Source organism: Phoenix dactylifera, unplaced genomic scaffold (genome assembly GCF_009389715.1).
Source record: "Phoenix dactylifera cultivar Barhee BC4 unplaced genomic scaffold, palm_55x_up_171113_PBpolish2nd_filt_p 000085F, whole genome shotgun sequence".
In the NCBI taxonomy this organism is placed as follows: domain Eukaryota; kingdom Viridiplantae; phylum Streptophyta; class Magnoliopsida; order Arecales; family Arecaceae; genus Phoenix; species Phoenix dactylifera.
Window position 1 is genome coordinate 1,625,524 of NW_024067677.1, and position 9,921 is coordinate 1,635,444.

At 41.0% G+C, this 9,921-nt stretch overlaps 1 long non-coding RNA gene across 1 annotated transcript; it reads right to left on the reverse strand.

Annotated features, from left to right (window-relative positions):
- Positions 1 to 4,142: 4,142 nt before the first annotated feature.
- LOC120104722 lies at positions 4,143 to 4,430 on the reverse strand. Its single transcript, XR_005507088.1, has 3 exons — positions 4,358 to 4,430; positions 4,241 to 4,270; positions 4,143 to 4,159 (listed from the first exon to the last, which is right to left on the reverse strand). It is a non-coding gene; the product is annotated as an uncharacterized LOC120104722 (long non-coding RNA).
- Positions 4,431 to 9,921: the final 5,491 nt, after the last annotated feature.

Below are 9,921 nucleotides of genomic sequence, written 5' to 3' on the forward strand. Positions count from 1 at the left end.
GGGTAACATTACTGCAAACCCTCACGAGACAACACTCGTCCACTAGGATAACCTAGGGGTTTAACGGCTTGTTGCACATGCTAAGTGCAATCGTAATTCCCTACGAAAGTGGGCATGTATCTTTGTTTTGTATCTTTAGCTTCAATAAAAAGTCATAGGTTTTACCACACCTTTTGCGCTCTCATTTTATCGTTTGCTCGTTAATTGCTAGAGACTAGCAATAAGCCAGTTGGGGGGTGTGATGAGAGCACAAAAGTGCGATATACACATCACTTAAATTGGTATTGTTGCTAATAAATAATAATAAAAGTGCTACATTAATATTATATTTTTGTAAGGTGCAGGTGATTGTAAATCAAAGCAAAAATGTGCATTAGGTCCAAAAAGATGCACCACCACGGATGACCAGCCAACCGTATGAGTCAACCCCAGTTGCACACTTGAAGGAGGCTAAGTTCAGCCGACCTGCAACCGATTCCCAGCCACCCCGTCTTCACTGCATTCCAAGCTTCAATCCCGCAGCCGTCCTCTCACCCTCCAGCTCCAGCTACCGCGATCGGCTCCCAGGCACCAATCGATCCCAGCCATCTGCCGCGAACACCCAAAACGCCACCGATCCCGTCCTTCCAGCCGAGATCAGCGCCCCCTGCAGCCTTTCACGATTCTCCCGCATCATTTCCTTTCCCCGTTTCAAAGCTTCCGCAGTCAACGTCTTCCATGATATCCCAGCGCCCGTGAAGCTTCCCAAAACACCCAAAGCACCGCATCCTCTTCCTCTTGATTCTCCTACGGAACCAGCGAGCAGCACCCCACATCATCTTCTTTCCCCGTAATTCCAGCTTCCGGATCAAGCAACGCAACGCCCGCGATCACCTCCCAGCATCATGCGTCCAACCGCATCCGCGTGCCAACCTCCAGCCCGAAATCCAGCCACGGATTGACGCCCTCCGCCTCTGCAGCACCCGTTTCTTCCTTCTGCAGCGCCCCAGCAACGAATCCATCTTCCGCGATCACCTCCCAAAGCATCCACCTCTTCTGGAGTCCTCGTCACAGCCGGATCCGACGACCGGGCATCCCGCGGCCAGCCGAGATGGGCATCCCGAACGATCTCCTCTTCCCAGCGAAATTCCAGCATCTTTAGTTTGGAAATTTTGGTTTTAATTTGTGAGGAAATCTTGTTTTTGGGGGGAGGTTTTCATTGTATAAAACAGGGGAGGGGTCGGCTGGGAGGTTGTTCTTGATTCCCACACAAAAAAAAACAGGGGAGGCTCTGCTTCCACAAAGAAAGAAAAAAAGAGAGAGTGAACAGGGGAGATATTCATGTCAATGGCTAGTACATTCATGTCAATGGCTAGCTAACTCCATTGGTCAAGGGAGATGGAAGAACCCTTGATTTTTTTGTTCTCATAAAGTAAACTCTGAACTTTGGTTTTAATTGATTTACATACTCTCATATGTTCTGATTCTCTCATATGTATTTATTAGATAGATTTGTTATGGTTTATATTTATTGATGCACGAATTGCTCCGATATTTGATTTGTCGTAGACATAACCGACACGATGAATGCTTAGAAGTTGAGTTCATGTATTCAATCGATATATTCCATGATCAGAACTATTTTATTTATTTGATCCTTAATCGAGAATCGTCGAGTTTATTTGTTGAAAGTAAAATTGTCAAGGGGGATTCCGGATCCCTAGCCATCTCCATATTATTGAACTTTGTTTAATTATCCATTAATTCTCTGCTTTTAATTTTTGAAAATTGACTGAAAATTACATCTAAAATTTACGCTAGTAATCTATAGATCGTTCCCTGAGGAATCGACCTCGGACTCCCGAGTTATATTACTTGTGCGATTCTCCTGCACTTGGGAGAACAGTTTTATTTTTGCACCACCACTCCTAGCAATATCCGCCCATGTTGGCATTGAATTAGAAGCCCTCTCATTTAGCTATTAGAGATGGACAAGAAGCCTCATGTCCTTGGATATAGGCTTGCCAGCAGCTGTACATCCATTAGTGATAGTCTCCCTACCATGCTTCAACTAGTCACTCAAACTTTCAGCCACTCTCTCTCCTTTTTTCTAAGGAATTGATTTAGGCCACAACATATTGAGACTACAATTTTCTCTTTGATGTCAAATAGATATCAAAAGAAATGAAGCTCTAGTAAAAATTAATAAACTTAAAGAAAGATTATAACTAAACATAGAATAATTATGATCAAGAGTTAGTCCTAAAATTTTAATCCATATCTTTATCTCACCATTCATCAAATATTATGATCAGAATATGGCGACATAAGTTATTTTCTCTTTGGAACTATCCAAAACCTTTATAGTTTACTTCTCACAAAGAGAAAAATCCAAGTGGCTTAAGGGAAGTGAACAACCATAGTTGTCATCATCCCATCATGGTTCCGTCTAACCCCAATTCATTGTACAGGTGACATGATGTTGCCAACAACATGCTAGCTATAAAGAACCTGGCATGGGACTAACTAGCATCCAACAAGGTTTAGGATTAAGTTTGCAAGAGCTGACTCTCTTAGCTAGCAAATTTGTATAAAATTGGCTTTAACATAGTCAAAAGTCTAGGAACCATGGGATGGCCCCTAGCTTTGTCTACTCCAAACACATACAATGATAACCAATATCACCTAAGGAAAGGATTCTCATGAGGTTTGTCATATAATTTGGGAACCATACCATCCCACATTCGCCTTTAACTTTAAAATTTGAGTAAATTATTTATTTTTAAAAAAATAAAAAAGAGGACTTATTTGGCTATCATTGTATCCAATCCAAGAATATTGTATTAGCAATGTTGGAAGATGAATCACGTGTAGTATGGCTCGATCTTAATCATAGATCAAGGTAATTGTAGAAGGCAAGAGGATTTGAGGTGAATGCTTAACTACACAAGGAGCTTGGTGTAAAGTATCACCCCTCAAACCCGTGCCTGACAATGGAAGAACAATAATGACATCGAGAGAAATTGCAAAAAAGACAAGAAGAGTTATGTATCACTACCAGAAAACACGCGTATAGTGACGGAGATTCCCGTCACTATACCGTGTTTCCGGTTACTAATACGGAATTTGTGACCGGAGCTCCCGTCACTGAATTGGTTACAAAAACACGCGTCACTAAATTCTCAGTGACGGCGGCGATTTCCGTCACTAACCTCTGTGACAAAACCGCCGTCACTAAGCCGTTACAAATTCAAGAATTAAATATTTAAGAAATTACGTATTTTCCGTCACTATCCAGTTGCGGCGTTAGTGACGAAGGTAACTTGGTCGCTGATTTGTCACAGAATGTGGTCACAAGTTTGGTCACTGATCTGTCATAACCTTCAGTGACAGATTTAGTCGTCACAAACATGGTCACACATTTTGTCACTATATTTGTCATTAATCCCGTCACTGACCCTCAAGACAAGGTTACCGTCACTAATTTGTTACAAACGCTCTGAGCAAAATCAATTTTTATTAATCAAAATCCTGTCACTAAGTTTATGACTGCTCGTCACAATACTTGGTAAACAATTTAGTAACAAAAATTTGGTCACTAATCACAATGTAATAACCTGGTATATTTGGTACATTGATTGGCTCATAATAATAATAACAATAATAATAATATCATTAATAGCAAAGGCATTCAACATTACGCAAAAGTCATTTAAAATATCATTCAAAATAGGCATCAACATGTCCTAAATCCATCAAAATCAAAGTCTAAAAATATATCATAGAGATCAACAGAGATTTCATTCTTCCTAGGAATGCAAAGACCTATCATCTAAGGCAAAAGCAATCATAATGAAGCATGATCAGCAGAACCAGAATCACCATTACTCCCCCGATCTGCATGCCTTGGTCCAAAGCCAATCTCTTCTCTCATCTTTTGAAGAACCTTCTCTTGCCATTTCTTCATGATTTTGCACTGCACCATTCATTTCTCCATCATTTATTTCTCCATTTGTATCCACCTCTTCATTCATGTCCCCATCAGGAATGTAATCATCATCAACATGACATTCCTCGACACGCTCAGGCAACCTAGGAGGTTGAGGAGGAACTTAAGTAGCAGCCAGTATTAAAGCTGCTTTTCCATTACCTCTTGGTTTTCTTTTTTTCTTGGCCATAGCTGCACAACAATAAAAAGTTATAGTTATTTCACAATATAAATGTCAACAAATCCAATCAAAGTAAAGAACAATCAGTGGACCTGTTGCTTTCCCTTTGCTCTTCCTCATGTCTGCACAATTATAATTTATAAGTCTAAAATTAGTTATATTAGCATTTCCAAGCGGACAAAGTAATGAAATAAGGCAACGATATCTACCTTATTATTAATTTTTGGAGAATTTGGAGAGTGCCATGTGATATTGCTTATTGTCTGACAATGTATGAAGCACGTATGTATCATTTGACCCTATTGGCCCACCCATCAGTTGTTGGGTTGCTGGCCAGCCGACAATAGGCCACTTCCTGCTTGCCTATGTTGCAAAAGTCATCTACTAGCCTAGCCTAATGAGCGGAAATGAATCTGTGTGATCCAGAGAATCACTAGACTCGATGTGAATTATTTTAGCTATTATCAAGAGGATTGAACTAGCTGCAGGAGTAAGATCTGCCATATTTGAAACCCGAATTGCTTATCAAACTTATAGCATGCCCGTACAACGGTCAATTGAGGTGCTCTTTTTTGAAATCAGATAACATTTTGAGCTTTATGATAGGATGCCATTTCCTAAAAGTATAGTGCATTAAATGATCATAGCTAAATTGCATCATTTGAACCTTAAAATGGGTCAGTCAAAGCATTTTTTTTTTAAAGACTTTGATCGAACATATCTTCCGATATGAAAAGAATTAGATGAAGTGACTAAAGATAAAGTAGATGTAAAAGATGAAATTTACCTCTTATAGGATCTTAATTTTTTCATGATTATGTCTACTAGTCGTGTCTATTTCGAAAAGGTTGTGTCCTTTTTCGGCCATGAGAAGAAATTGACCCATTTAGATGCTTAAATGATAAAATTTGATTCTGATTGCTTGGTGTGCTACACCCTTAAGATGGATATTAGGCAGTCTTGAGCCAGAAAGGCTGGCAAATTGCTTATTTTAGCTAGAAGTTGAGTGGATCCAAGATCAATTGTTCCACATACGATATCAAGTTATATGTGATGTTCTAGATACTAAGGTATTGATGGCACTATCTTTCATTCTAGGAGTTTGTTCTATTTTCTGACCATAAGGCTCTCAAATACCTTATAGCAAGCTCAATTCATGTCATGCTAAAGCAGTCAAATTATGTACAAAAATTCGCCTTCATGCTTTGGTACAAATATGGTGTAGAACTAAGTAATTGATGCTTGGAGCCACAATACTCTTTTTATTACCACCACCATGCATGCTACTATAGCATGTTTCAATATTTTCAAAGATATGTTAGCTATTAACCCTTAATTTGTAGTGTTCTTAATGAGGTGCATTTTCAACAATGTGACGACTTCCAGGTACTAGATGGCTTCTTGTTTAAAAGGACTCATCTATGTATTCCAAGTTGCTAATTGAGGTATCAAATCCTACAAGAGTTCCATGGAGAGCGTCATTTTAGTCGTAGCAAGCCATATCAACTTGTGTCCATACAATATTATTGGCCCAGGCTAAGGAGGGATTAGAGAGATAAGTCAAGTAATGCTATCTGCACCAAGTGTCTAAAGGGATAGCAACAAATGTAGAAGTATATATGCCATTACGAGTACGGAACACACTATGGACCCACATTAGTAGCTTAGACTTCATATTGAGGCTCCTAATATATAGTCCTACAAGAACTCAGCATGGCTTTGACTCAATCTTGGTTTTGTGGACCATTTTTTTTAAAATAGCGCATTTCATCATGTATAGGAAGACAATTGATACATCTTTCATTATGGGATTGTTTTTTTGGGAGACCGTATGACTGTATAGAGTTCTGATTTCAATCCCCTCAAACTAGGATCCAAGTTCAGATCATATTTTTGGAAGATTTTATGGTAGAGACTGGGAATGACTTTTTTAATCGAGCAACAGTTACTACCTATAGGATAGATGGACAAATTTAGTTGGCGAACAAGAGTTTGGGCAACATATTGCGAATTTTAATTAGTAAAAATCTAAGATAGTGGGATCAGATGGTTACCAAGGCACAATTTACATTTAATAGATTCATTAATAGATTGACAGGTTTCAATCCTTTGCAGATTATGTATGGTTCAACCAAAGATATGCATGAGACTTGGTGCCAATTCCACAACATGGTCAAACTATGCAAGCTGAAGATACGGTGCAAAAGCTTCAAGATATACATACTAAGGTGCATGAGACAATTGAAGAGTTAAATAAGCATTACAAGAAGCATGTGGATGATTATAGGTGCAAGGTGATATTCAAGGTTAGTGACTATATGTAGGCTATCATTACCAGAGACCGCCTACTAACTAGAGAATAAGGAAACTCACTTCTCACAAGGTTGGATCTTGCATGATTATAGAGAAGATCAATGATAATACCTATCGCCTAAAGTTATCGAGTCATGTTTGCACCTATGATATTTTTAATGTCAGGCACCTTGTGTGATACCATGGTGATATTTCTAATGAAGAATTGAATTTAAGGGCGAATACTCTTCAACTCAAAGAGGATAATATAGCACATGGTGCATCTAGCAAGTATTATGATCAAATGGACCATGTCAAATTTTGCAGGAGCCAGCGGATTCATGAGCAAAGACTTTGACAAGTAAATATTCGACTTATTTCCATCCTTTAAGTGAATGTCTGAGTGCCGGTGATTCAGAGGTTTTCACCAAATTTTTCTATAAATTTTTTATTAGACGCAATATCAAATTTTAGCCAAGATTTTATGTTTGTAGTAGAATAATTCTAGTATTTTTTTGTTGTTGAGTTCTGTTACGAATATGATTCTGTATTGGATTTAATACTTGAATTAAGGTTCAGAGTCATATCATATATATATATATAATACATTGTATAGGCAACCTTTTTTTTTTAGCTAGGATGGGTAATTCATACCTAACGAGTACGAATATACCTAATAAAATCTAAAAATAGAATATCTCGGAGTTTCCGGGGCAACTTCATATCCCCATCCCACCAGGTACCATCCGCATGGCTGGCCACATAGGCGGCCACCCGATCCGCAGCCCCATTGGCTTTGCGAAATACATACTTGGCCTGAAAGGCCCCTCTATTCTTCATCATTGCCCAGATATCACGAAGCAACAAATGGTTGCCGTCGACACTCCTCAGACTCCCTGGATCCAACTGATAACCGTAACCGAGTTACCCTCCAAGATGACTGAGCTGGCTCGTAACTCAAGCCGAGTGTGTCGAAGGTCTGCCCAGGCAGCCCTCAGCTTCACACCAGGCACGGAGATGTCGAATAGCTTTGGATGTACTAATAATTTTTTTAAAAAAAATTCATTATAAAATGAAGGATTCTTCAATCTAATTTACTTTTATTTGTATGCTAATGATTGAAGTATAACCTTGATGATCAAATTGTCCCTTTGCTCTTTTTTCATTGCATCACTCCCTACATGACTGCTACTTCTCATGCTCTAATGTTATAGAAGAAGCTTCTCACAAGTGGCTCTTTGCACAACTGCCACTTGTCACATTATGAAGGCTCTACATTTTGCCGTTGATCATGGAACCATTCAACATGTAATCCTTGGCTAGTAGACGAATAGGGGACTCTACAATAGGAGAAATTATTGTCTGAATTTGGTCTACCAGTATCAGTTGTAGATCAAGCCAATGATTGACTGCCACGCATCCATTCTGCCACCTCAACCAATGCCCACTCCTCCTCCCTTTTCCTAAACCCCTATTGCCTAGATTTGGTCTACCAACATCAGTTATAGATCAAGTTAATGATTGACCGCCACTCATCCATTCTGCTATCTCAGCCAATGCCCACTCCTTTCTTTTCCTAAACCCCAGCTTCAACCCCATCCCTAACCCTCAAACCCCCTTCCCCCTCCTCCTCCACCGCTACCTCTGCCCCCACTGCCGCCACCTCCTCCTCTACCCTCATCTCTCTCCTTCCCCCGCTTCCGTATGATTAGACCCTCCCTCATATAGACTCACTCGCCAATAAGCTCTTCGACGTCTTCCTTATTGTGCCCATTAGCTCACCTCCTTCCATGGCTCCCGCCTCTCCTTTCTCTTTGCTGCTATCCACCACCACCCCACCACCGATACCAACACCCTACCACTGTCGCCACCTCCTCCTCCACTCTCCTCTCTCTCCTTCTTTTGTTCCCCACCTCCGGGCCCTCCTCCCTTAGATGGTCTCACTCGCTGCAAACAGGGTTGGCTCAACCCTTAGGCGACTGAGGTGGTCGTCTAAGGCCCCAGTCTAAAAACTCTTAGCTATAAATGCACTGAGGCCACCAAAAAACTCTTAGCCATAAATGTATCAAGGCCCCAAGCCTAAAGACTTTTAGCTATAAATGCAATATTGAGACTCTCAAGCCTAAAGACTCTTAGCTATAAATACATCGAGGCCTCCAAATAATTTTAAATATATTTATTATTATTATTAGTGAGTTCGCCATAGGCCTCCAAATCATTTGAGCCATTTCTGGCCGCAAAGCTTTTTGATGTCTCCCCGCATCATCCACACTAGGTCGCCTCCTCCGATAGCTCACGTCCTTTCATCTCCGTCATTGCCATCCTCGTCCTCTTCACTGCCTTTCTAGCCTAGATCTTCGAGGCTATCCCCAAGCTCTAGGAAACTTGCAAGCTCGCCTCGAGATTGCCTGTGAGATCTATGCAATGGATGTGAGGTTAGGTTAGCATGGAGGGTGGAGGAAAGAAGGAAGAGTGGGAGTTAGTGAGGAGTGGGAGGAGGGAGAGGATGGTGGCAGCGGTGGGGAAGTAGTGGTGGGCGGCGGCGGCGAGCGTGTTTGGGACCTGGGGTGAGGGAACGGGAGCGGGCATTGGCTGAGGTGGGGAGTAGATGATGTTGCGATCAATTAATAACTTGGTCTATCGCCGATGTGATAGATGGGGTTTGGAGGATCCCCGTCTCGTTGTTGACTAGAAAATCTGCCCATCGACAATAAATCCTATTACATTTACCAGTTGCCGAGCGCTGGAAGCTTTGGGCTGAGCACGTGTCAACACCAAGTCGTAGCACTTGGCGATGCTAAGGTTACGTTCAAACAAGGTCTTATGGAAAGGCCTCGTAGTAGCCCGATCATAATAAAAACTCAGATCACATCGCTGATGAGACGGACTCTGAAGATAGATTACGAGTAAATCACCCATCAAGGTGTACCGCAAGACCAGAGCCAACACAATGCGAGGATTATCGAGATTTTATGATTGGCTTTTGATTCAAATATCAAATCCACTAGCTAACAATCATTAACAGCCAAATACAAAACTTAAGCCGTTGTACGAAAGTAATGACAAAGAAACGATCACAGTGGACGTAAGCTGCACCCTTGATATTAAAAAACCAATAGATAAAAACTCCTGAACAACAGACAAAACGATCGCGCTTAAAGATTCCCTTACTCTGATACGGCTGACGTTCCCTGGTTTTGTTTCTCTCTCCCTCTCCCGTTTCACACTGCACCAGGTGTACGTATACTGTGGGTCCCAGCAACTCTATCCAAATCTACACATGGCTAGGTAACAGTACTGCGCTATGTCGCAAGGAATACCATACGTCCGGCCTCGCAGCAACGCTGGTAACAAAAAAAAAGCTCACACAAGAGTCCGTACCGATACGCTGACAACTTCCCAAGCTCGAAAGGGATTTGTTTGCAGGTCCCCCCCGGTCTTTCGTCTGCTACGCCATTATTGCAGTTATCCCTCAGGCGAT